This window comes from Apodemus sylvaticus, chromosome 3 (assembly GCF_947179515.1).
Source record: "Apodemus sylvaticus chromosome 3, mApoSyl1.1, whole genome shotgun sequence".
NCBI lineage: Eukaryota > Metazoa > Chordata > Mammalia > Rodentia > Muridae > Apodemus > Apodemus sylvaticus.
Window position 1 is genome coordinate 41,435,192 of NC_067474.1, and position 27,842 is coordinate 41,463,033.

The 27,842-nt window shown below is 36.2% G+C and overlaps 1 pseudogene; it reads right to left on the reverse strand.

The window, feature by feature from the left end:
- Positions 1-19,529: 19,529 nt before the first annotated feature.
- Positions 19,530-22,588, reverse strand: LOC127680222 (tropomyosin alpha-3 chain-like; annotated as a pseudogene).
- Between the last annotated feature and the right edge of the window lie 5,254 nt (positions 22,589-27,842).

The following is a 27,842-nucleotide window of genomic DNA, read 5'->3' on the forward strand; positions in this document are numbered from 1 at the left end:
ATGTGTGTGTGTGTGTGTGTATACGCACACACACACATATACACACATACACATACATTATTTATCCCAAATGCATCTTAGATCTCTATTCTCATAGGCACACAAAAATGTAGCTCTAATCCCTCATGGAAGAAGTTTTTGTTGCAGCAGAATGGAGAGCACTAAAATTAAAACAACTGGCCAAAATGCAAAGAACAACTGTCTCTGGAATTTCCAATGACAATTTATAAATCTGCAACACAACTCCTACATCTAAGCCTTATGGGACACTTTGAAAGAGGAAGAATGGATAGCTTGTGAGTACCAGCACCTCTGCTTGGAGAGAGTATTTTCTATATATGATAGGAAGCTGCAGCCATGCAATCTCATTAATATGTTAACACAAGACTTGCCCAAGACACATTTCCTTTTTAATCTCTAGAACTCCAAAATCTGCTACTATACTGGATATACTATAGCCATGGTCTGAATGTCCAAAAATGCTTATATTTCTGGCCTTCTTTGAGGTATTAAAGAACCTACCCTCTGAATGCTTCAGTGAGGTGAAATTATGCTTTTCAATAAGACAGATTCCTTTGCAAAACCAATGAGAGCCCTCTAACCAAGGCTCCCATAAAATACAGAAGCTTTCCTTACATCTTAATAGCTGAAATCTTGACAAGACAGATCAATCTGTTTGTTTTTTTCTAACAGAACCTATGAGTTCAATAATTAAAGGTGCCAATCAAAAATTGCTGTTATTCTGAACTGAATTTAAAACTCCCTTTTGGTCTTACCTTTCTCTGTCATACATAAGGCATGCTGCAAGTCAACCTTTTCTTTCCTCATATAGTAGACTTATTTATTTATTTAATTGAGAAAATCATAATAAGACTGGTTTTTATGAGACTGATGAAATTAAAATCTCAAAACCAATTCTCCAACAATTTAATGATTCTTTCTGTGTAAGATTATCCATATAATCTGTATAAAACATGATGAGTTAGGTATTAATATTTTCTCCATTTAAAATGAAGAAACTGAGGCATAGAATTCTTTTAAAATCAACATAAAATAAAAACCAGAGTTGTAAATTTTACTGAAAATTCTTAATATTTATTATTATTATTATTATTGTTGTTGTTGTTGCTGTTATTATAGTTTTTGAGACTTGATTTCTCTGTGTAGCCTTGGAGGTCCTAGAAATTACTCTGTAGAACAGGGTGTCCTGGAACGCAAAGATCCACATGCCCCTACCTCCCCAGTGCTGAAATTAAAAATGGTTGCTACTGTATCTGCCTGAAACTGTATTTTTTAAATTTATCCAACATTTTATGCTTTTAAGGCCCAAATAAAACTGTCCACCATGCGTCTGTACATAATTTCTTTTTAGCACTCAGAACTTGAATAATGAAGCTTTCATGGGGATAATGTGACCTTATTGTAACAGAAAAATCTCTCTGGAGGGAAGATGTATTTTCTTCAGTTTAGTTCATGGTCACTTATTCCCATGAACAGAACAACATAGCTTAAGAGTCTGTGGCAGAGGGTTTCATGACCTTACTGTGCACAGAAAGCTGAAAGTAATACAAGTAGATATCAGGAGCAAGATGCCAGCAAAGACCCTCTTTTAGTGGCCAACTTACCACAGTTAGGCACCAGCCTCTGAGTGTTGAAACGTCCCCTATGTCAGATACATACAAAGTCCTAATCATTTGACCATCCTTGATAATGCTGCCAACTTTATTCTGTGTTCCCATAACATCATCATTTTCAATAAGTAATGCTGCAATTGCCTGCCATGTCCAAATTCTAAGGAGAGCCTTCATGTCAAATCACCATCTAATTAATCAGGAATCAGTGACTTAATAAGCTATTGTATTGAAAAATGAAAACATTTTATGAGAGTAAGAAGAAAAGATTAGAGAATAGTTTTAGACAAATATTTTAAGTAGTTTACAAAAAACTCATTGATTTAATGGAGTATACAGAAAAATGATGTTGAGCAAAATACTCAAAAATTAACTTAGTGACTGATGCTAATTAAGATAATGTTCAGCCTGAAGCATTGCTAAATGGTAAATACTATCCTTATTCACTCAGATTGGTACCCTAATGTTAAGACTGAAGCAAATGATGTGCCCAGGTGTTGTAACGTTCTTGTTTGCCTAGTTTCATAAATATATAGATAAATAGTAGTCATGTAACAATAGAATGATTTTTATTACTTAAATTTATTAATCTGCTAAACAGTTCTGAATTCTAAGGAAAAAAATTAATCTTCTCAATGTATAGAGCTATATTTTATGTTTAATGTTAGGAAGTTAATACAATTTGAAACATCTATAAGTATGGAGTTTCATAAACTGTAGATAAATTACAGTGCCATATTGATATGGTTCTTCATTGCATACAATGACACAGTTTGAAGATGGACAGGATATATCACACAGGATAAGTGAGTAGTGATGTGTGAGAAGCTCGACTCTAGTTTCAACAAGTCACACTTTAGCAAATTTGTTAGACATTGATTATAAAATAGAAATCAACTGTGAAAATGTATTACAGATAGTCTCTTGTTATGCTTTTACTTTCCTCACTTTTAGTGAACTTGCCAGGATTGAATACATATCAGTTCACATTGACACTGGGTCTGAGGATCATACTGTGCTGCATCCTGCGAACATAATATTAACTAGCACCCAGTAAACTCCTTAGAAGAGAACAATTAAGTAGGCTATTGAGCCACAAAATTTGTCTATATTGACAGAAAAATATATAATAGATATAAATATATAGGTAGTTAGCTGGAGGGATGGATAGATAGATAGATAGATAGATAGATAGATAGATAGATAGAGTAGATAGATGATAGGTAGAAGATGATAGACAGGTAGATGACAGATAGGTAGATAGATATTTAATGGATCATACATAAAAGATAGATAATAGAAAGATGGATAATAAATACAGAATATATAGATAGGTAGATAGACAGACAGGCAGGCAGACAGACAGACAGACAGACAGACAGACAGACAGACAGATAGATAGATAGATAGATAGATAGATAGATAGATAGATAGATATAGATGATAGATAAGTAGATAGATGATAGGTAGATGATAGGTAGATGACAGATAGGTAGATAGATATTTAATGGATACATAGATAATAGATAATAGAAAGATGAATAATAAATACAGAATGTATAGATAGGTAGATAGATAGACAGACAGACACACAGATAGATAGATAGATATAGATGATAAATTTTAGCATATTATCTGTGTTATAGACAAAACAAAACCACTTATAGATTGCATTCCCTGGTTCTGGAAACCTAATGAGGACTGATAACAGAGTGAAGAAAGGCCAGACACACATCCAGAAAAGTTAGCATTAGGTAAGCTGTGTTGGACCTGTTTGAGAATACCTACTAAACAATAATGGAGAACTAGGTGTACTTATTATTTACAGCACAGGGAGGAGAAGATACTATAGACTATTACCTAGTATAGTAGGTATCTATAGGGATGTAGTCTCATGTAGATTCATCAGAGAGAATGAAGCTATAGTTGTTAGTCTTTAACACACTTGTAACTTGTACTTGCACAGGAAGGATTCAGTTTCTTCAGGACCTCACTGAGAAAGTATTGTCAGTTCCTATGGCCTTCATATCCTCAACATGGTTGTGCTTATGTCAATAAGACACAGACACTCAAGGCTTTATCTGTTTCTTCAAAATAGACCCCTATAGACTTCTCTGATAGTTAAAATTAGAAACACTTCCCAAGGAAAGGGGCTGAAAGATGTGAAAGCCAGAGGATCAGGAAATTTGCTGTGAGATCTACTCTCATAGGAATGTAGGCAGCTATGGTCATAAAGATTCCTTAACGTGACTGCCTAAATATGACCTGAATAAGGACAGTTCCAACAGGCATGCCAAAATGGACAGGGGAAAGACCACAAGGTCTCAATCTCACCCAAGGTACTGCAGGCAGCTTAGGAAAGCTGAGGACAGGGGAAATTGTCATCCCTGGGTCCAGCGCTTGATCATTCAATACCAAATGGTCAGTCCTGGAAACATGCATTCAGATAACGTGATACATACTCTTGTATATAGGTTGCACATAGGAATATGTAGAGAAGACCAGAGCATTTTGCTAAGAATTAAGGTGATACTAATTACGAAGCTTTTTCTCAAACATTTGAAACTAAATACAAATTATTTCGGACTATGTTGAATCAAGTAATGTAAAATAACTAAAGGATATTATCAGTATATTTCATTAAAATACTTTAATAGGCTAAGAAGTAGAAATAAAAGATTAAATATCATTTATTCAAATGATCACTGAGTTTTAATCTTGGCAATAAATCCACACACAAAAATATATTACTACTCAGCCTTGCATGCAGTTTTCATCAACTTCATTAAAAATCAAAAGTTGACCACAAATTGAAAAAGACTATTAAAGGGTTGAAGAAAATAAAACAAAAACAAAAACAGGCAATAAGACCTGATGTCAGTTGCAGTATCACAGGTGCTTTGAAACCACTGGTAAAAGTCCTCAAATGAAGTAAGTCACTGGATTACAACCCAGCATCCCTAGGCTGTGCAGATTTAGTGGGCGGAGAGAGGTATGTGAAGAGACTGTGTGATTCTGTGATATGAAAGGAAATAACCAGCCTAATGAAATGGACTAAGCTTCCCCTCTCTTCAAAAAGAAGCATGGAATGAGACAGTTTACTTTGAGCCAAGGAAATTGTCCCTTTAAGCCAAGAGAATGAACTGCCTCTGTTCAAATGCATTTTCTCTCTGCAGTACATAATCACTGTCTGTCACACTTTGATGTCATAATCGTCTGCTGAAGTTCCACTGTTAAAGACTAAATCTGCTTAACTCACAAAGAAAGGACAAAAGAAAGAAAGAAAAACAGAAAGAAAGGAAGGAAGGAAAGAAGGAAGAAAGAAGGGAAGAAAGAGAAGAGGGAAGAAAGAAATTGAGTTATACAGAGGCATTTGGTCCCCTTGCCTCAGTGACAGCCTATTCGAATGAAAGAAGTGCAGCCTATGTCACTTTGGTATTACGGGTGTCATTTCAAAAGCCTAAAGCCTATTTTAAAAAGGTATATCTTAATCAGTTCAAGTAAAAACAGAAACTGTTTGGCTTTAAGTGAGCACTGCGCCCGTGCACGAGCGAGAGGCGTGACGGCGGGAGAAGCTTGAAAGAAAAGCAGGAGCTCTGTGCACACAGCTCGCGTTTGCATTCAAGGACCAAAGAACTTTAAACTCTTTCAGCTTCGGAGGAAACTTTTCGCATTGGGCTTGGGCTTGGATGATATTTCAGAATGAGTCCTCCTCCTGAATGATAAAATGAATTAAGTTCATGTTACAAAATGAAGTGGAAAATGTTTACCCAGTTACTTTTAGGTCTAGCCAATGCAATTTTTATGGCTGACATTTTTAGTGGAAAGTGAATATTTTTTCATTAGACTTAGTCTTGGATGTAGAATAACTTATTTTTAGAAATGGTCCATGACATACCTCTGATTATAGTAATCTCAATGTCACTGAGGAAGTTTCCATCCATTTTGTGTTACTCTCTGCCCCTCTGCCCCTAAATGGCAGGTGAAAAATACACTTTTTAGAGAAATTTCAGAAAATGAGTTACTAGGTGTTGTTTATACTATATTCTGCAGACAGATTCTGATAAATTGGGTTATATATGAATTGTCTTAAATTATCCAACATGACTTTAACATGAAGAATCACAGAATTTCTCTCTATTAATTATATGTCAATATTGCTTGGTTGACATTAATTATACATCAGTGGGTTTTACCCATGCTAATGAAAGCTCACAGGGAGCTCTATGTCTCATGTTTACAAAATGTATAAAATTTGCTGGTTTCAGAACAGGTACTTGAACTGCTATGTTCATGGTTTTTTTACTCCTGTCCTTTGTACAGACGTCCTCCACAAAGAACAGTCTGCTATAAGATTGTTTTCAGTGAACTTTCAAAATTAAGCATAATTAATTTAACATTGTTTTATATTACAAGATTTCACAAAAAGCAATACATTGCTGAATTGACAGCTGAATGTTTTAGTGAAAATTTTGTTAATTTTTGATCCTTTACAGAAACTACTCAAGTTCCTTCACTATAGCCTGTTTAAGAGAATGGTTTTCTATAATTGCATTTACCATATCACTTCATGACTTTTTATTTCTTTGCATCATTCTGGAAAGATATTTTGATGTTCTATTAGGTAAGTTTTCTTATATGACATAAGAATGGTTACATCACTTGCCAAATGAGGGGAAAGAGTGATTGTATTTAAAGCCCAATACCAAAATACTTGCTATTCATTTACTAGCTTCATATAATATGACATTTACTAGCCATCGCTGTCTTTGTCTTTGACTTGACTTAAATCCTCAGCTGCATTTCAATGTTCTCCTTGGTTAGCTTATGAAATCTATGACCTAAGAGGTTTTACATTATAAGTGCAGGTGATAACAACTGCAAATTACGCATAGCAAGAAAATCAAATATTTTTGAGAACAAATTGCTCACAAACCTTGGTCAGTGACTTACTATAATTTCTTCTGTTTCTCTTGAATGTGATGCCTTGATCAATTTTAAAATTTGGACAAGGGGAGAACTTTTTAAAGAGAGCTTTAAATCATATACTTAAAGGGACTCAGATCCCATTGTAGGACTGCCCACTCATTCTTAACACAAAAGTGAATGCTATTCATTAGCAGAGAAAGGCTTGATACAACAGTGTGAAGCAGTTTCCTCCGGGGTTGTGCAGCTGTAGAGGCAGAGTCCCTCCATAAATCAAGAACTGTGGGCATTTCTTCCTTTCATCCAATTCAGTTAATTGGGAGATTATTATGTATTGTGTTGCAAAATATTTTTTGCTATATGTAAAAATAATGGGTTCTATATTCTGTACCACACCGTTGGCTTCTTGTCCAAGTAAGAACCATTTGATAGGACCTTCATAGGTTTAGTTAAGGTGAACTCCATAAATGAAGTCAAATTTGAAAACCAGTATAGCCCCATGTAGGGGAATGCTAGAGTGAGAGGAAGGAGGGAGTGGGGGGAGCACACTCATGAAAGCAGAGGTTGTGTAGGGGGTGGGAGTGGCGGGGGGGGGAAGGGATTTGTGGAGGGGAAACTGAGAAGGGGGATAGCATTTGAAATGTAAATAAATAAAATAGCTGTAAAAATGAAAAAAAAAAAAAGAAAGAAAAAGAAAACCAGTATAGCAATGGAGTAATTCCTTCAACAGTTTTACTGCAAATTTTTCTACTTAAAATTCCAAAAGAGAGTATTGCATTTTAATGAATTCAAGCTTAGGATAGAAAATCCCTGATAAGCAAGTACTCCCATCTGTAGATTGGAACAATTGTAAACTATAATAATCAATGATGAAAATAAATCGTAGGGTAACAGTAAATATTTTATTATTAACTGTAATGACAAATAAAAATGTTCCAGAGACAGAGAATCTATAGACAGCAAAGTAGGTATCTTAAGGATTATAGCAAGTCATCTGCTTTTGAGTATCCTGACTCTTAAATTTAGACATATCTAGAAACATTTTAAATGGTGGTTTGGAAATATTGATAAGGAATATAGAAGCATTAATGAAGTAAAAATACTACAATAATACCTTAGCAAAACAAATTTCACACCTGTAATAACTATGGACACCTATGTTAGGGATTCTTAATCTAAAGGGACACAGAAGAAGCAATATTTCAACTATTGTGGAGGACCCACTGAATGAATTTGAAAACGAGTTAGAAGTTAATTGTATTTATATTTTGGCTTAAATATAAGCCTAGTTTCCTAGATGTAAGAAGTCTTGAAATGGAAAACGAAATTGAGATTTAGTAACTGCTGGTATTTTGGCATTATTTTTATGGAGAAAATCTCTGACTAAAACATGGTCCAGGATGGAGGATATAGGAGAATTACCAGGAAAAGTCTATCAGTTGTCTTGATCACTAACGCCGAAGTACCAAGAAAAGGTTTGCACTTTGTTGCATAATATCCCTTTACTTTTACCATGGTACTTGTTCTTAACACCAATCCTTACTTTGTCATTGGCCGGTGGTAATACCAGCCTTCGTTTCTTATTGTACTAAATCACTTGCAGTATACCTCAGCTGTACTGTACCTCATTCTGTAGATGTCATTCCATTGACTTGTCCTTTTTGGTCTAGTGAAATCCTTTGAATTCTTGACTTAAAATGACTTATATTTAGGCATCCCTTTCTATTGCCTTCATCTATAAAATGTATAGCACATTATATAAACTTCTTCTTAAGTTCAACCTCCTGGCATAGAATAATTACTTTCCTTCACTGATCAACAAATGAGTTTATTAGAAAAACTTATATAGAAGAGATCATATCTTCTTCATGTATGTATGTTTGAGACTTGGTCAGAATCTATGATAAGACATTAATAATTATTCATTGAATTGAGATGAAAAAATGAAATAAGATGCTAATGTGGAAGTGACATTGGAGAACAGTTGAATATCTAAAGAGAACAATTTATAACAATATTCTTTTTCTTAATAAGAAATCCAAACTGTACCTGTGTGCTTTAAGTCTGTATTCCCTCAAGTCTTCATGAATAGATGTTCAGAGCTCTCTCTGTTACGGGATTGTTCTTTCTTACTCTGACGTGGCCACACAATGAATCCATGTTTTCATTTTCAGTATTGGATCTATATTACGTGCTTATCAACTTTGCCACTGAATCAAGTCATACCACCAGACTCTGATTGCATAATGTTCCAGATGTCCTGGGAACATGCATACACACACGTACACATACATACATACACACACACACACACGCACACATACACACACACACAAAGGTATGTTCTTTAACTTATAGAAAAATCTCAACATCACAAAATAAATGTACATGTGAGATAGACCCAGTTGCTATCTTCTGCTTTTTTCCTCACTATATTTAAGTATTTCTCCTCGGTTATTTAGCTACTATAAACTTCACTGAAACAACCTTCCTGGGAACCTTTATACCATAATCACTTGGAGAGTAGTATTGTACAAAGTAGGAAATGTTTTTCCTATTCTGTAATTTCTTTCAGCAAAATATTTTCCTCTGTAAGTAAAAGGAAAATGAGTCTACTGCCAATTTTCACAGGAAATGATGTGGTGTGATAACTGAAATCATCCTATATATTACAGTATCAGAAATTATAGTTTACATTGTTCAACTTCTGAGAATTCTTCAATCAGTATGTTTCACTAATATGTTATTTTCATTTGTTTTGTTTTCTACAGTAGGTCAATACAATTATTTTTAGTTCTAATTTTAAAACATGGTCTTGAAAAGAAAATGATTCATTATGTTTATTAGTCTCAGACACCCAATTAAATAACTTATGACCCTGGTTGCAATCATCGATCCACAAATATCCATCCAAGCAGGTTAGTAATGGTTTGCCTTATACCTGTTTTCAGGCTGCCACATTAACTATCTCCACTACAGAATCCAACAGAGAAAACGATCTTTTCCTACCTTTATTTCTTGTTTTATTTGCCTTTTTCTTCAAAAAGACTGCCAAGTTTTATTTTCTCTTTTGATAATTCTTCTTGTCATTTACTTTTGATTCAGTCTGAGAGACTGGATTTTTATGAAGTTATATGCTCTAGGTATGAAGCTGAAATGTCAAGAAAGTGTTTCAATAACCCGTGTGACAACCAGAGAGCCACTGCTGCTTACCTGTCCTCAGTGTTACTTTCTTTGCCATTACCAACCAGTATCTTCTTTTTGTCTCATACGCCTGTGTTTCAGGACTTACATCACATTCTATGTGTTCTTAAGCCTGCTTCTTAAGTCTCTAACACACCACTCAAAAGAGTCTTCTCTTTATCTTTGTCTTCTTTTTAAAATATGGGATTTTTTTCTTGTCCCCTGGAGGCAAATATTGTCTCTTGAATGGTAGATGTGAAATATTTTGGGAACTTCTGTAAAATAAATCATCTTTGGGATACAAAGCGATGGGGGGGGGGCAGGGACACAGAATTTATTACAGAATGCTTCTGTGGGCTTGCCTTCATCTCCTTCATCTCTGACCTGAATGGCAGTTGAACGGTTCCTGTGTTTAAGTGAACCAGGAGCCTTTAAACCCAGGACAATGCTTCACTGTCTTCAAGTGTGCACAGGTGTTTCCATCAGTTAGAAAGATGCTCTTTCTAATAACTATGACATGTTAATGATAAAGTGAAGATACGGAATGCATCTGTGACCAGCAACCACAGGAGCACTCATTTGAAGATCCAGAAGTTTGCACCTCTGTTGCCAAGCATATATCTTCTGAGGGAATTTCAGCTTCTACTAGAGAAACCCTTGCTGCTAAACATGTTTCAGAGTTTCTAAGTGAAGTTAGAGATCTTGGGAAAGTTTAACTTCTTTGCAATGGTAATGATTAATAAAATTCATAAAAACATCAATTCTACTAAGAATGTGGTCCTAATTTCTTGTAGAAACCCAGTATGATTATGCTGGTTTACTTCCCGTGGCCTTGCTGTGGCCTGTGGTATTTAAACAAATGTGATACACCAGGTCCAGTCTATAGCTTCCAAAACTTTCTACACCTTATCTTAGCCCCCTGCTGAGTTTACACAATTTTTTTGTTTTGCCAAATCTTTACACAGGATCCTATATTCCAAAATATTATAACCTTCTCACATATGGCTAAAAATTCTTAAAAATAAGCAAATACTTCTCATCTGGTTTCACAATTTTGCATGTTAAAAACTTGAAATTTGTATCCATGCAGAGTGACACTCACCAGCAATCTCAGCACTTTGGCTGCTGAGGGAGGATGAGCAGGACAACATGTGTACAAGTGAGTTGCAGTCTAGTCAAGTCTATACTATGAGACCTTGAACATTTGATAGGGACATAGAAATTAAAAGGCCCATTTGCAAATTTCCTTATGAAGTAGAGCTATTAAAAACTATTTTTCTTTGAAATTCATAGGTGCCTTACCAAGAGTATTTAAGCACAGATTCTAACACTCTTGATGAATACTCTTACATAAGAGTAGACAAAGAAAAAACAGCCTTTGTGAAGTGAAATATTCTACCAGGAAGCATTTACTAGGTAACTTTGATACTAAGGAAGGCTCCAAAAGATAAATTTCTATTGTAATAAGGATTATTATATAAATATCACAAGAAGTTTTAATTAGGTTCTAGAAAATGATGTGGCATAAAAATTTGAATTGTTATCATTTAATTGTATATATTATTTAAATTATTTAATGTGAATAAGTTTGCTGATCTACTTAGAAATCTCTGGAAAAAAAAACCCAATGATGTGTATTTACATATTTATTCAATGAACTACAACTTTGATATTTTTACTATGAGAAATTATATATTACCCATTGTAATAAAGGTATTGACCTAACAAGCTGAAGGAGCATAAACATTTAGGAAAAAGAAAAAAGGAACTTATTAAAATAGCTTGTCTTTCATCAATGCGGCAGACATCTGGACCTGAATCTGGGAAAGAGGATCCTGATTAGCCTAGATCTTAAAGACACTGCAGACATTTTCATTAATCCAATGAATTATGAAAAGTTTTAACAGTAATAAAAAGAGGGGCATCTGAACACATAAAAATACTTCTTTTAGTATAATTTCTAAATGCACACTATTATTCATTTCAATATATAGAATTGTTTCAAAGTAAGCTAAGTATTATATAATAGCTATTACTTTTGCAAATTCCATAGATCGCTTTGATTTAATTTTGTGTGGTAATTGGACAAGACTTTGCATGTTTTTCTCTGGCTGTAATAAATGGGAAGAATTAGAGGAAGTGATACTTTGATATACACAATCAAATGATAACTGATACAGTTAGAGAAAAGCAAGTCGAGGAATGAAGCACCGGGTAAGTAGCATCCTTGTGTTTTGTATTTGCCTACACTCTAGTATGAAGATCTCTGTTGGATATTAATTTTCAAAATAAAGCAACACTGAGAGAATTATAATTTTGCTTAATTATGTGAGAGACATTTGTTTTGTATTTTATAGGTTCTCCCACATGACTAAAAATTCATATTTAAATCAAAAAATCAAAAGGAAACTGTTAAATAGTAAACAGGCACTAAATACGAAGCTACTGGATATACCCAATTTCCCCTTTTGTTCTAGCAGTTACTCTTGAATAATGATTTCCTTCAGATACTGTTAAGCTAAAATAGTTCTTACTTCTGTGGCAATTCCTTTCAGAAATGTTTTCAGGAGAACTGTTCTGAACATTCTCCTGAAAGTGGAATGTATCTCCAGATTTAGAACTTTTGCCTGCTGCAGATAGAATTCTCTGTAAAATCGAAAGTAAAATGCTATTCTTCAGATATCGTCACATTTCTTTAAATATAAAGGACTCAAACATAATCTGATAATCGGTAAAGTCAAGGGAGGGAAAAAACGTCTTCGGCCACACAACAACACTAATGTTAGCTTGAATCTCTAGAAACATAAATACTTTATTGATAAGTGTATCAAAATATATCTGTCACACAACCAGGAAAACCAGCACACTCTGAGCAGAAGATGAAAGAACGTCGTCTTGTTCTTATCCCCAAATTTCATTTGCTGGAGTTTGGATTCAAACCTGACAAACAAACAAAAGAATCATCACTTCCTATCTGTAGGAGCGTTGTTACAAAGAACTCTGTTCAACCTTATTTCAATAGTTCATGTTGGTAATATGAAGGATGAATTAAGTTGATCCCCAAAGACTTTCACTTCTATGAATTACCTTTTTCACCTTGGAAAGCCACGCAAAATGAACCTCCTAAGCTTTTGAAAATGACCCTTTTCCCCTCTGCAATGATTTATCTTTTCCCTCGAAAATCCGTCTTACAAAAGAGAGTATGATTAAAGGAAGGCGGGCAGCAAAACACTTACTGAAGACCCTGCTTATCTGGAACTCACTTGACAATGTGTGTTTCTGGGGTTGGGAATGCTGCAGGTTCAAGGGACAATTCTGCCTCTCAGGCACTTCAATTTACTTCATGCCTGAGCACTGTCATTGTACGCAGACAAGATGAAACGCATCGTTGTGTAAAGAAATTGAAATGGAATCCTACTTGACCCAGCAGGATGGGGCATTATGTTTGACTCAGTAGTGATTCCTGGGATAATATCTAATTCCAGGAGGAAAATTTCTTGATATGGCCACCTGCTGTGAGCGGCTTTGTCTGGGGATCACAAGTTGTTCTGGGTGACTAGGCTCAGGACACGGCTAGAAGAATGCAGCTCAGCCCCTGCTGGCATTTAGATCTCTTCATTTTCTAGATGCTTTCTATTCAACAGGAACAAGTGAATGGAGCAGGGGGCTCCTAGACTGTGAACCACTCCACACCCCAGCAGCAACTGGGAGTCAAGGCCTGCTTGACCCGGGATGCGTATTTATTTAATTTTTTTATAGAGCCATCATTATTTCTTCACAGGGCTCCTTTTAATTTTTACACTCCTCGGACCAGTCCCCTTGCATGTCTTTCTCTGTTCAGTGTTTGTGAAGTATTTACTTTGAAAAGGCTGCACAGCAATAGATTAAATAAAATAGGAACGCTCCATGCCTCACAAGAGAGAACCGTGCAGATAGCCTTATTACATCTATCAGAGAACAAAGATTTTTTTTTCCTGCCCCAGCATGCAGAAGGGTATTAGGCCAGAAGCAAATAAACGAAATGTGTAATGTCAGAGTTTCAAATGCAATCAAGAAAAAAAAATGTCTAATTGATTTTGCTGCAATTACAGCATTTAGACTGTAATGACTTAGTTGATAATTCTCATTATTCTTGCAATAGAAATTATATATATGGATATATACATATATATTTGCATACAAATATAAGCAATAATCCCTTATCTTGACATGCTCCACACTTCCAGAGCCTATAGGTTTGAACAACCATAATTCAGAAGAAACATTCACAGCTGCCATGGAAGTCATCAACAAGTGACAGCACAATCCCCCTGACCTCCTTTACCCTCAACCCCTTTTTCAAAGCAACTCATACCAAGCACACTCATTAGCCAAACTTTACCACTTGTTCCCTTGCACACTGAAAAGTGTATTTAATAAATAGCAAAATAACTTTTTTCTAATTCTTGTAAGTAAAACATAAATCTTTGATCCTAATAATTTTCCAAATTTTCTTTCAATCTTGACTTGAACTTTGAGAGCTGACTCATTATAGAAAATGGATCTCTTTGCTTCTTTCCTTTATGTTTTTTAAGATAGCTTTCTTTGTAAGAGGACCAGCAGTCTCAATTAACCTGGACCCCGGAGATCTCTCACATACTGTAATACCAACCAGGCAGCATACACCAGCTAATATGAGGCCCCCAACACATATACAGCAGAAGACTGCTGAGTCTGGGTTAAGTCAGAGAAGATGCAACTAACCCTTAAGAAACTGGAGGCCCCAGGGAATTTAGAGGTCTAGTGGGTGGGGTGGGGGGTGGGGACACCCTTGTGTAGATAGAGGGCAGGGAGAAGGTATATGGAACAGTCAGAGGGTGAACTGAGAGGGGAATAAAATCTTCATTTTAAAATAAATAAATTAAAAAAATAAACAATAAAAAGATAGCTCTCTTAACAAAAATTTAAAAGTAATTATTTTCTCTCAAGTAAAGGAAGCAAGATTTCTTGGCCCAGTTCATAATGCAATGTAAATTAATACTTAAAAATGCATGCATAATAATGTGTGTATTAATTTTCTGCACCTATGTATGCAAAACACACAAGTTCTTAAGAACTTCCACAGATAGCTAATAGCACAATACGAATACAATGCACATACCTGATTATATCAACATCTCTATATGTGGAAGTATATTTATATAGTACTGAGATTATTGTATTGTTCAAATGTTTGCTTAATTATAAATATGTTTTAACATTTTGCATTTTAAACAAGTATATCCAAAGATACTTGTCATATATGCAGGAAATTTTTTATCACACCCTCATTAGATATTCCTGAATTTGACTCAAATAGGTCATAGGAAGAGATATTTTTATAAATAGAATTAGAAATTAGAGTTTCTGAACTTTATTTAAATACTGCTTGAAGCAAAGAACTATATGCCAGAGGCAATATGGAACTATAATTAGATATTTTAGGAAAAATGAAAATCATAAAGAATCTATACTTTGTGAAAAAGGAGAGTAGCAAAAGTTTTTGTTTGCTTATTTTTGTATTTGTTTTTCTTTTATTGGAAATACATGTGCCATTATGATAGGGTGCATTTATTTTGTATAAGAAATATAAAATACAATTTTCAAATCTTCCCTTTCTTCTATCTTTCTCTTGACATTCCTTGCAAATGACTTGACACTAAAAGCTTGCACAGAGTGGGAAAAAGCAGGACTCTGCACAGAGAATGAGAAAGTACAATCAATGTGATGACCAAGTTGAAGACATGCACTACAAGTGAATAAGTCAAACAGGGACTATACAGGGAGCAAACGTGGCCCATACAGTGGGATTCTGACTGATAAGTGTAAAGTTTTGCCTTCTGAGATAGAATAAGTATACACATTGGTATATATGTGACTATGCATGTCCATATAAAAGTCACATACACACACACACACACACACACACACACACACACACACACATACACACACAAACACACTTCCCGAATTTTGTAAGACTTGAGAACACTGATAATGAGAATCATTTGAGAATAGTGACACTGCTTTGAAAACAAAATAATTAATGAACACATTCATTTATACATGTCCTTTTCTAATGAGAAGAGTCTAAGGAATTTAGAAAACTAACTGACATCAGTGATAAATAAATAAAATGTAAATTTAATGCTTTATGTTAAAATGAAGTTCTCAGATAATGGTATTCTACTGGATGGTTTTGTGTGTCAACTTGACACAGGCTGGAGTTATCACAGAGAAAGGAGCTTCAATTGAGGAAATGCCTCCATGAGACTCAGCTGTAAGGCATTTTCTCAATTAGTGATCAATGGGGAAGGACCCACTGTGGGTGGTGTCATCCCTGGACTGGTAGTTTTGGGTTCTATAACAAAGCACACTGAGCAAGCCAGGGAAAGCAAACCAGTAAGGAACATCCCTCCATGGACCCTGCATCAGCTCCTGCTTCCTGACCTGCCGGAGTTCCAGTCCTGACTTCCTTTGGTGATGAACAGCAACATGGAAGTATAAGCTGAATAAACCCTTTCCTCCCCATCTTGCTTCTTGGTCATTATGGAGGAATTGAAACCCTGACTAAGGCAGATACCTACCAAATGCAAAGTCTTGTTGAAATAAGTTCCACTGGGAAGTCAATAATAGTATATTTAAAATTATTGAATAAAGTAAGAATACTTAAGTAATATCTAATTAAAATATTGATGAATAACAAGACAAATTATGAGCATATTTTTTCTAGGTTCCTGAATTTACAAGGAGATGAAATAATTTGATTTTCCCCCTTTGGTTAAATAAAACTCCATTAAGTATAAAGCACATGCATCTTCTTTATCAGCTCGCCTATGGAAGGACATGTGGTTGTACATGATTCAGTTCTAGAGAACAGTGAAACAACAACTACAGGTGTACCCACAACTCTGTAGTAAGCTGACTGACACTGCAAAGACTGAAACGTTTAGATCAAGAGGTAGAGATTACACTGTTCTATTTGTTTTAAATTTTTGAGGAGGCAACACATTGACTCTTATAATGTCTAGATTAATTTACCTTCCTAATTAAAATGAATAAGTATAACAATAAATAATGTGTGCAAAAGAAAACAGAATAAAACAAAAATGGTGCCCAGTGGAAGCTATTTTCTATCCAAACATGAGACAAGAGCTAAAATAAACTAAGATATTAAAGACACTGTTTTTCTTCATCCAGACAGCTCAAGAGAACAAAGAAGTGTAATCTCAAAGAGCCTCAAATTCCTTAGTTTCAACATACTCAAATACTACAAACAGCAGTCTCTGACCATGAAAAGAAAAACAAAGTATATCATTTAAGATTATTGAAGAAAAGACTAACAGCTATTATCAGTGAAATAGAAATTGACACATCTTATTGAGAATAATGAAAGGTTGATATAATAATGTACCAGAAAAGTAATGAAACTTAAAGGCCCAAAGCATATACTACAGATACCTGTTATGAAAGCTATTGAACTTTGAGGCATATAGTACAAAACTGGAAGAGAAAAGAGAAATAATACAATGATAATTGTTTCTAAATTTTAAAAAAGAATTGACTAATTTGTTTATCAAGACACTGATAAAGTGCATAAACTATATTCACATATTCAAATACACAAAAATATATTCATATTAAACAAACAGTTATAAACTGTATAGCTGGATGTAGTGAGATATATTTTCTGAAAACTACTAGAATTCTCTTTCAAATAGAACATATGTTTAGCATCTTAAAGGCTTCAATACACTCAATCAGATTGTAATCACACAGATCACATCTTCTCACAAGTAGAAGTGAATACACAGTAATGGAGAGGGGGGAGCAAATTAGCAAGTATGTGATACTGAAACAACAGTTTTCCAAACATCTATGCTCACAATTAAACAGCAAGAGAAGATGGAAAATAAAATATATAGGATACAATTACAGTAGCTGTCAGAAGAACACAGAAGAACAGCAGAAATCCACAGTAGTTCTACCTTCCTTAGTATTTCTATAAAATGATTATCTAAGTTAACTAGGAACACAGTGTGACTTCTTGATAGCTACACCCTAAATATTCTGGTAACAAGACTGGTAACACAGGACAACATGATAAATTCAGTCTTCTAAGGAATTCCTCCGGCGTTGCATGTGTCATGGAGACTGAATAAGACAGAAATGACCCACATTGATCCTGAGATGGATACTGTCTAAAGATGAGTGGGAGGAGGAAAGAACTACCCTTTATATCCTAGAAAAGAAAAGCATCAAAGCTCTTTTTTGAAAGAGTTGATCCTCTCTGCTATGAGGAAAATGTGACTTAGAAACAGACAAAGTGTCAAGCAAGGAAATGAAGAGGTTTTTCAGGACAGAAACAGGAGGAGAGGCCCTTGATCCTCTGGAGGTTGGATGCCCCAGAGTAGGGAGATGCTGGAGTGGTGGGGCAGGGAGTGTGGGTGGGTGGGGGAGCACGCTTTTTCAGGCAAAAGGGGGGAAGAAGGTTAGATGTGGATGGGTTGGTCGATGGGTAACAGGGGAGTGTGATATCATGAGATGAGTGTTGGTAGAGGGGATACACAGAAAGTGGGATATCATTTGAAACACAAACATATGGAGTGATTAATAATAAAATAAATGTTGCATCTCACAACATCTAACATTCTGTGATTAAGCCTTGTCTCCATCATGTGAGAAGCATCCGTCTCTAAGTAATTCCAACCTCTGATACTACCTTCAAATTTGTCTTAAGTGTGAGTGGATTTTCCTCTGTGTGGCTTCAGGGGTGCCTCAAGAGGCACCCCTGAAGCAAGTTTCCAGATACTGTTTATCACAACATTAAACTCAGGCTAAACTAAATGCTTTCTGTCTTTTTCACATAGCTCCAGAAATTTCCAGAATATTCCAGAATGGTGGTTCTCAACCAGTGGGCCATGCCCCCTTTGTGTGCTGAATGAACATTTACAGAGGATGCCTAAAACCATTGGCAAAACACATGCACTTACATGGTGATTCCTAGTGATAACAAAATTACAGTTCTGAAGTAGCAATAAAAATCATTTTATGCTTGAGGTTATCTGAACATGAGGAACATGTGTATTAAAGGGTCACAGTTATTGAGGTTGGAAACTACTGTTCTAGAAAGATGTAAAAAAATAGAAGTTGAGACATTTTCATGAATCATAAAGTGGATATTGGTTATTGTTTAAAAAAATTGTTTTGTGGAGAGACTGGTTCCTTATTTCAAAATGTCACTTGTCAATATTCAGTATCAAAACAGTTGCACGACGAGGAGGCGGGGAGTTCTCTTTCTCTGGTAGGTTGGAGGAGAGTACAAAGAACCCAGATATATGCAGCGTGTTCACCTAACAGACCTGAGAAGAAAGAAAGTGAACGTGGCAATTGGGTGGGGACACTTGAAGCATACCACTAGCCCACAGACTGCAAAGAACTCACCCAACCCCCCCAAAAAAACAAAATTTCAAAATAGTATATAATTGAAAAAGTTCTTTTATTTACATAAGCTGTTCAATATTTCTCCATCACTGCCTGATACAAAGCACAATGAGATGGCACTTTAGAGACAGCAGCTTCAGGAGACGGCGATGAGATGAGACGACTCTCATGTGGCTAAATCAGTGGCACAAACATACCTTTCCTTCTCTGTCTGTCTCTCTTGGGTGCAGGTGAGCCTGATCCATTTTTGAGCAGTTGGGAAAGAGGTAGAGACAAGTTCGGGTCCAGGACTGGGGATTGCCTAAGGCGCTGGGAGATGCGTGTGTCTCAGACATCTCGCCGTCTTATTTGGTTGCATCTGATGGAAAAAGTGAAAAATAAAAATAAGTGTAAAGTTGTTCCAAGATAACAAAGTTGAAAACCTTAACAGCCCGGGTGAGTCTTTGTTTTTGGCTGACTTCCTAGAATCGCCCTGTTTTTTGACTAAGATCTGGTGCAGAGCACTGAGATCTCCCACAGTGCAGCCTGCCTGGGCTCTGCTGGCTCTCAGGAAGGCGGTCATCCCTGTGTTTCTCCTCCAAGGCGAGATTAGTACCCATTAGACTAAAATGTGCTGCCCCAAGCCGCAGAAGTGTTTGGAATGTTAAAAATAGTTGCTAAGGCAAAAGTAATCACAAAGTGCATATCACAACTGCACTGAAAACACTTTGATTGTGTTCACAATTCCCTTAAATATTGTTCCCAAAGGTGTGCAGCCCCTCCAACTGGAGCTCTGGGAAGAGGCTGACACAGTTTTGTGAAAAAGACAAAAGGGGTAGAGGGGGTGGCAGGACGAAAAACAGCCTTCAGTTATAAAGGTCAGCCCTCAGTTTCAAGGTCAGCTTCAGGGAGGCTGGCCTCAGGCAGAGTCAAAGACAGAGGGAGGGAGGAGCAGCCGCAGGGCAGGGAAGTGGGGGAGGTCGACATCTCCTTCAGGTACAGCAGGGTCTGGTCCAGCACTCTTTGTGTACAGAGATGCTCCTCTTCGGTGCCCTTCAGTTTATCTTCCAAGTCGTCAATGATCTCTTCCAGTTTGGCTACCCGGTCTTTCAGCAAACTCAGCACGGGTCTCTGCCTCCTTGAGTTTATCAGTTAGAATCTTTATTTCTTCTTCATACTTGTCTTCTTTTTTTTATTTATTAGATATTTTCTTTATTTACAATTCAAGTGTTATCCCCTTTCCCGTTTTCCCCTCTGAAAACTTTTCTTCAGCAGCACTCAGACACTTCAGGTCCTGGTCCATCAGTTTTATCGTTCATCTCTTTGCAATGGGACTCTGCCAGCTTGGAGCGCTCCTCCACGCGTTCCAAGTCTCCTTCAGTAATCACCAGCTCACGAGCCACCACTTCATACTTTCTATCTGCCTCTTCTGCAACGCACTTTGCTTCCTTGAGCTGGATTTCCTGTAGTTCCAACCTTTCTTCATCTTTTAGAGCCCGATTTTCAATCGCTGTGTTTAGTTTTTTTTTTTTTCTCAAGAATCATTACTTGTCCTTATAACGCTTCTATAGAGAATTGCTGTGACTCAGGAGTCTGAAAATTCTGCTGGTCTTCCCTTTCTCTGACATTGATCCCAATAGGCAGTCTCCTTAAAAACTGCCCCTAATGAAATGCCTTTCCTCCTTGGTCTGTAGATAGATGTTTTTGCACCTGATGCTCTTTGGTTTTCTTATGAATAGATGACGTTCTTTCACTTCTGCTTCAAAGACTTTTTTTTTTCACCAAGTGGATTCAGATATCATGAGATAGATGACATTAGTCTCCCTAAACTGTTTTGGCCCTTTCCACTGTAGGTAAATGTACTTCTTTTTTTTTCTATTTTTTTTAATTTATTTATATATTTATTTACATTTCAAATGATTTCCCCTTTTCTGGACCCCCACTCCCCGAAGGTCCCATCAGTCCCCTTCCCTCCCCCTGTTTTCCCACCCAACCCTTCCCACATCCCTGTTCTGATTTTGCTCTATACTGCTTCACTGAGTCTTTTCAGAACAAGGGGCCACTCCTCCGTTCTTCTTGTACCTCATTTGATGTGTGGATTATGTTTTGGGTATTCCAGTTTTCTAGGTTAATATCCACTTATTAGTGAGTGCATACCATGATTCATCTTTTGAGTCTGGGTTACTTCACTTAGTATGATATTCTCCAGCTCCATCCATTTGCCTAAGAATTTCATGAATTCATTGATTCTAATGGCTGAATAGTACTCCATTGTGTAGATATACCACATTTTTTTGCATCCACTCTTCTGTTGAGGGATACCTGGGTTCTTTCCAACTTCTGGCAATTATAAATATGGCTGCTATGAACATAGTGGAACATGTATCCTTATTACATGCTGGGGAATCTTTTGGGTATATGCCCAGGAGTGGTATAGCAGGATCTTCTGGAAGTTTTCGGAGGAACCGCCAGACTGCTTTCCCGAGTGGTTGTACCAATTTGCAACCCCACCAGCAGTGGAGGAGTGTTCCTCTTTCTCCACATCCTTGCCAACACCTGCTGTCTCCTGAGTTTTTAATCTTAGCCATTCTGACAGGTGTAAGGTGAAACCTCAGGGTTGTTTTAATTTGCATTTCCCTAATGACTAATGAAGTTGAGCATTTTTTAAAGGTGTTTCTCTGCCATCCGAAGTTCTTCATGTGAGAATTCTTTGTTTAACTCTGTACCCCATTTTTTAATAGGGTTGTTTGGTTTTCTGGAGTCTAACTTCTTGAGTTCTTTATATATATTGGATATTAGTAAGTGTACTTCTAAACGAAGCAGATGCTGAGATGGTGGGGATGATGCTGAGCGTGGACGTGAACATAATGCGCATCCATCAATGCTGTCATCTAACCACTCGTGAGTGGATGTGCGGAAAGCAGAAACACTGCAGAACGCTCTAAACCGTCTTCTGCAAGGCTAGCCTTTATAATGACCCTCAAAGTAAACAATAATGGAGAATAACGTATGGACATGGGCCACATTAATTTATTTTTGTTCTTCGCTATCATTTTTATCCTTTGTTAATCTCCTGAGAACTGATTTCCCTATTCCCAGGGCTGTTTTCTAAGGAGGACGTGCCCAGCCACCTCCCTCTCATTGTATTGGTTACACTACGTTTATTTCTGGTGACACTGAAGGACTTCAAAGTGGCCCTTCGATCTGTATCATTTATCAACTTTTCCTGCCCATTCAGTATTACCCTCATGTCCCACTGAGCCACTGGCAGCAGCACAGCAGGCCTCAAACAAGACAGAACTGGCAGATGTAGGCGTGTGCGGTTGGACGGGAATAAGTGAGAGGCTGGAGGATGACAGCAGCGTTGGTGTGTACAATCTTCCTCTGAAGCTGCGAAGAGCTGCCATGGAAAACTACATCCCCATATTTACCGAGCATTTAGTAATAAATCATGGCTTGTTTGAAAGGATCAACATCCCAAGATGAGGAAGCTGAATGACAGAAGGAAGAAGCCTGCCCAGCACTGGCTGGCATGTCAGTTGCAAAGTTGTGTTCCCCCGTAGGGAGCAGAGCAGAGGAATGTGTCCTTCAATCATGAGCACAAGGCTTCAAGTACCAGCTGTTCGAAAGTTGTCATATTCTTTTCTTCTGGAGGATAATAATAGTTTGTTACCAAGAAGTGCTTTGACATAACGTGAAAGATTTTTTTCACTGATTTATTTAGAACGTATTCCCAGTTTTGTAAGTTTTCAAGTATCCATAGAAATTTTTATTTTTATTTTTGACTTCTCATTATTTTCTGAAAGACATCAATTTTGTTTTGCAGTCTGTTTCATTGTTTCTCTTTGATTACTGTGCTTTGTATGTCTAAAAGCAGAAGACTTTAAGATATTTTTTTCTGTGCCTAGTTGCTCTTATATCATAGTGAACTGTCTTCATTTAGTCCTCTGTGACTAATCAGAGTCATTAATTATATTTTCACAATATACTCCTTTCAAATTATATTTCTCTTTTAGGTTTGTGGCTTATTTTGCTGTTGTGGCTTATCTCTTTTCTTTTTTATTCTAGTTTTAGTTTTCTATGTTATAGTTGCTTCTTAGGGCTGGAGAGATGGCTAAGCAGTTACAATCACCAGTCACTAGGTCAAAAGCCCTGAGTTCAATTCCCACCACTGACATAATGCTTCGCAATCATCTGCATCTACAGTTCTAGTGTGTCTGGCCTCTACAGGCATCAGCATTGTGACTGGTACACATATAAATGCGGGGAAAGCATTCATAATGCTAAAGATTCGGTTTGTTTCTCAAACATCAAGCAAGCATTGTTGCATTGCTCAGAGTTAAGAATGATGCGTCAAATATCTCTGGAATCTTTGGGTACTGATAGAGAATACCACTTGCAAATTTAAGTTTCAGTTATCTTACTGCATCACTTCATTGAAAACGTCAATATAAATATCTTATTTTCTGGTGCTTATGATTGAGACATAAATACCCAATCGCATATTTTGCAAAATAAACCATATGAGTAATAGTGTAGGCATGACTAAGAGAGAGGTGTTGAGAATCTGTGTTTAGCATGCAATATTTACTAGACTGATTGCTCCAAACCAGACACATGCCTGCTGTATATGTACATTTCTCTATCATTGAAGAAGATATGTGTAGGTCTAAGAATGTTGCACGTGGACTGCTAATTAATACCTTTTATCCTGCTTCCTATTTAATCTAAACTCAGGCTGACATACTGCCATGCTTTCCCTGCTGCAAGGTTTTATCCTTATATTAAGTTTATAGTCAAATTCTCTGTATTTGAAAGTTACCAAAGACAGACGGAACAAAATATACTATATAATATATGATATATGAGAAATTGTGAAATATATAATGTTCCAGATGATCAATATTAGCATATTGAGCTAGGCATGGAGGCATGTGCCTTTAATACCAGCATTCTAAGCATAGACCAAGAATCTCCAAGTTCTAGGCTAGACTGGCTTATAGAGATCATTCCAGGACAGCCAGAGCTAGGCAGAAGATCCTGTCTAGAAAATAAAATCAAAACAAACAAGTAAATAAGAGAGAAACAGCCTAGCACATTAAAGAAATATCATAAAGGTGGAATAATGTAGCATAAACTAAAGAACAAGGATTTAAGTGGGTGTGGCTCGAGGAAGAGGCCAGAAGTATTCTATTATGAATCATGTGATGTGACCCTCGATGAACAAGGAACAGACACATGTTTGTTGCCCTGAATCATTTCTCATGTTCTGGAGGGGAGAGAGCAGACTCCCCATTGCAGGAGAATAAACAAGGTTACATTAGATAATGTTCTTCAGAACTTCTGCAGTTCAGGTACTTGGAATTTTGTTTTCTAAAACCCATGTTTTCTTTAGTTTTTGAGATTATCATATAATTACATCATTTCTCCCTTCCTATTTCTTCTTCTGAAACTTCCCATATATTCTTCCTGCTTCTTTCTAATCTATGGCCTCTCTTTTCATTAATTGTTCTTACATACATATATGTATACATGCATATGCTCTTAATACATAAATATAACTAATTCAGTCTATCTACTGTTACATGAATATATAACCATTTGATGGTCACCAGAGATGACCATTTGTCATTGGAATAGCCAATTGCACTCTTTCCTGGGCAAGACTCTTCCCTTGCTCTCAGATTCCTTAGTTGCCTTTAGTTTTTTGTATAGGATTGAAGTCATATGACGTGCTCTTTGCACGTCCACTTAAGCAATTTTTCAGCGCATGTTTGAACAGTCTTGTTAGTGAGAATTCATTGTGTTGCTTGGTATTACTAGACCAGATTCATAGCAAACTGTGACCCTTTCATGATTACAGCTTATAATTTTTCTGCCTCCCCACCCCAAACAACAGTCCCTGATCATTAGGTACTGAAGGTGTTTGGCAGATGCATCAATTGGAAATAGGTTTAATAGTCTCCATAAAATTGTATTTTTGATTGGCATGCAGTGTTGCATGCATTCTTCTGGCACTACATGAATATTTTGAGTTGATTCCTATCCCTTTTCCTGACATCTTGATCACATTAAGCTTTTCCACTCTAACCATTCCCTCTTCTACTCTTCCATCTGCTGATTTTTGTTTTTTGTTTTTGTTTTGTTTTGTTTCACCCTTTCGTCTCCCTTTCTGAAATCCCTTTTCCTCTCTCACGAGTCCTTTCTATCACCCTGGCCTCCTCTCATACCTACTCTCACACGAATTCATCCACATAAAAATTAGAAGCTACAGTGAACATTAGGGAGAAAGCATATAATGTTTGTCCTCATGAGCCTGAGCTACATCACTTATTATATTTTTCCAATTCCTATCATTTTTCTACAAACCTCCTAATTTTATTTCTCTTCACAGTTGAAAAAAATTTTGCTGTACTCATGTGACATATTCTCATTAACCATCCATTAAAAGATGAAAGGTTTATTCCATTGCCTACCTATTGTGAATACAGATGAAATAAGCATATTGCTAGTGTCTCTGCATTAAAATATAATCTTGGGGTTATATGGTCTAGGAGTCATACAACAGGCTCACATGGCACTTATATTTTTGCAGCTCTGTTTTTTTTTAGTAACCCTTACACTAATCTCCTTAGTAGTTCTACCAGTAGATATTCCAACAACAAATGTATCATGACTTGTCCTTATCAATATTCTTAGAAAAATTGTTGTCATTTATCTATTTGATGACATTCTGACCTGAGACACAATTATTTTCATTTAATTGAAAATGGATTTTTTTTCTAACTTGATATATCTTGATTGGAAATTTCCCTTCCACTACATCTTCCAATTTCTCTCCACTGCCCATCCTATTCAAATACACCTCCTTTATGTTTCTCATTATAAGACATAATAATAATAGTAGTAGTAGTAGTAAATAAAACAAAATATAATAAAATAGAAAACACAAAAACTAACACATCAGAATTCACCAAAGCAAACAGTAGGATAAGTAACCAAAAGAAGATGCAAGCAACAGAAACCTACTTTCTTAATTACTCAGGAATCACATAGAAACACTAAACTAATAATCTTAATATATAAGTAGAGGAGCTGGTTCAAGGCTGACCTCATGTACACACACACACACACACACACACACACACACACACACACACATGCCCTGTGCATGGTTCCTCAATTTTGTGAGTTCAAATCAGTTTGCATGCTGGAGGGTTTTGTTTGTTTGTTTGTTTGTTTGTTTGTTTGGGGTTTTTTTGGTGTTCTCTAACCCCTTTGACTCTTATACTTTTCATCTCCACTTCTAAGGGGTTATCCTGAGCCTTGAGGAGAGGGATTGATGGAGACTTCCAATTTAGGACTAAGTGTTCTAAGGTCTCCCAATATCTGAGTAATGTCTGGCTCTGTGTTTCTGTATGAGTTTCATTACACTACAGGAGGAAACCTTAAGGAAGATTTAATTTATATTTCAACTATGGGTGAAGTCCTTAACATGAGATATGTTCTATTTATTTTTTTTTTTTTGGTTTGCAGTTTAGGTGAGGATGGTTTTGGTTATCCTTTGTTTTGTGTGTGTGTGTGTGTTTAATTATTTCTGTTCTTTGTATATCTTAACATCTCAGATCTTAACATCCTGTCTGTCATATAACTTGCAAAGATAACTTTACATTCTGTAAGCTATATTTTTGCCTACTAAGAATTTATTTAACTGGATAGAAGTTTATAATTTCATGTAATCCACTCTGTTGAATTTTAGGACTTTTGTGTAAAACACTTGCCTGTACCTTTATAAGTATTTTCTCTATGTTTTCCTCTACAAATTTCAGTATTTTAGATTTCAAATTAAGGTGTTGCTTTAAATTGATTTTTGTATAGGGTAGGAAATATGGATCTAATTTTATTCTTTTGCAGGTGGATATCTATTTTTTGCCAACACATTTATTGAATAGTATGTCTTTTTACCACTGTGTTTCTGACACCTTTAAAAAAAATATGTTCACAGTGCTGTGCGAGTTTATTTCTAGGTCTTCCATTTCTTGCAATTAGTCTACATGAACATTTTTGTGCCAATGATATGTTTTCTTTGTCACTGTGGCTTGTAGAGAATTTGATTTTGAGATTTAGTTAGTTACAAATGTAACCAGAGAAGATGAAATCACACTAGGCTAGAGTGATTATTTAATCAAGTACAAGTAGATTCTCTGTTTTAAGAAGGACACTGAGATTCCAGAATACCACATGTCAAAAGAGGCAGAATGATGTGATCCAATCACAGGTTGCTGGCAACACCAGTTCAGAGATTGTTACCCAATTTTTAGGCAGCCCTACAAACAAAATTCCCAAAAGGCAGCTGGTAGAAACTTCTGAGAACATACTAGTAGGTGTATCTGAGATCTTAACAATGTTAGAATATTTAAGAAACACTATCACATGTCACATACAATGTTCAAGTAGTACCAGTTATGGTGGTATATATTAGTAATCACCAAATTTGCAAGGTGAGGCAACAAAATGACATTGGAGGAAAATGTTGAATTCATAGTGATTTTAAGACCATCATAAGATACTTGAAGAGCCCTAGTTCCCAAAGCCAAAAACCTTAAAGAGAAAAACAAGTTTTCCCATGTATTTAAAAAAATGATAGATCTCCAAATATTT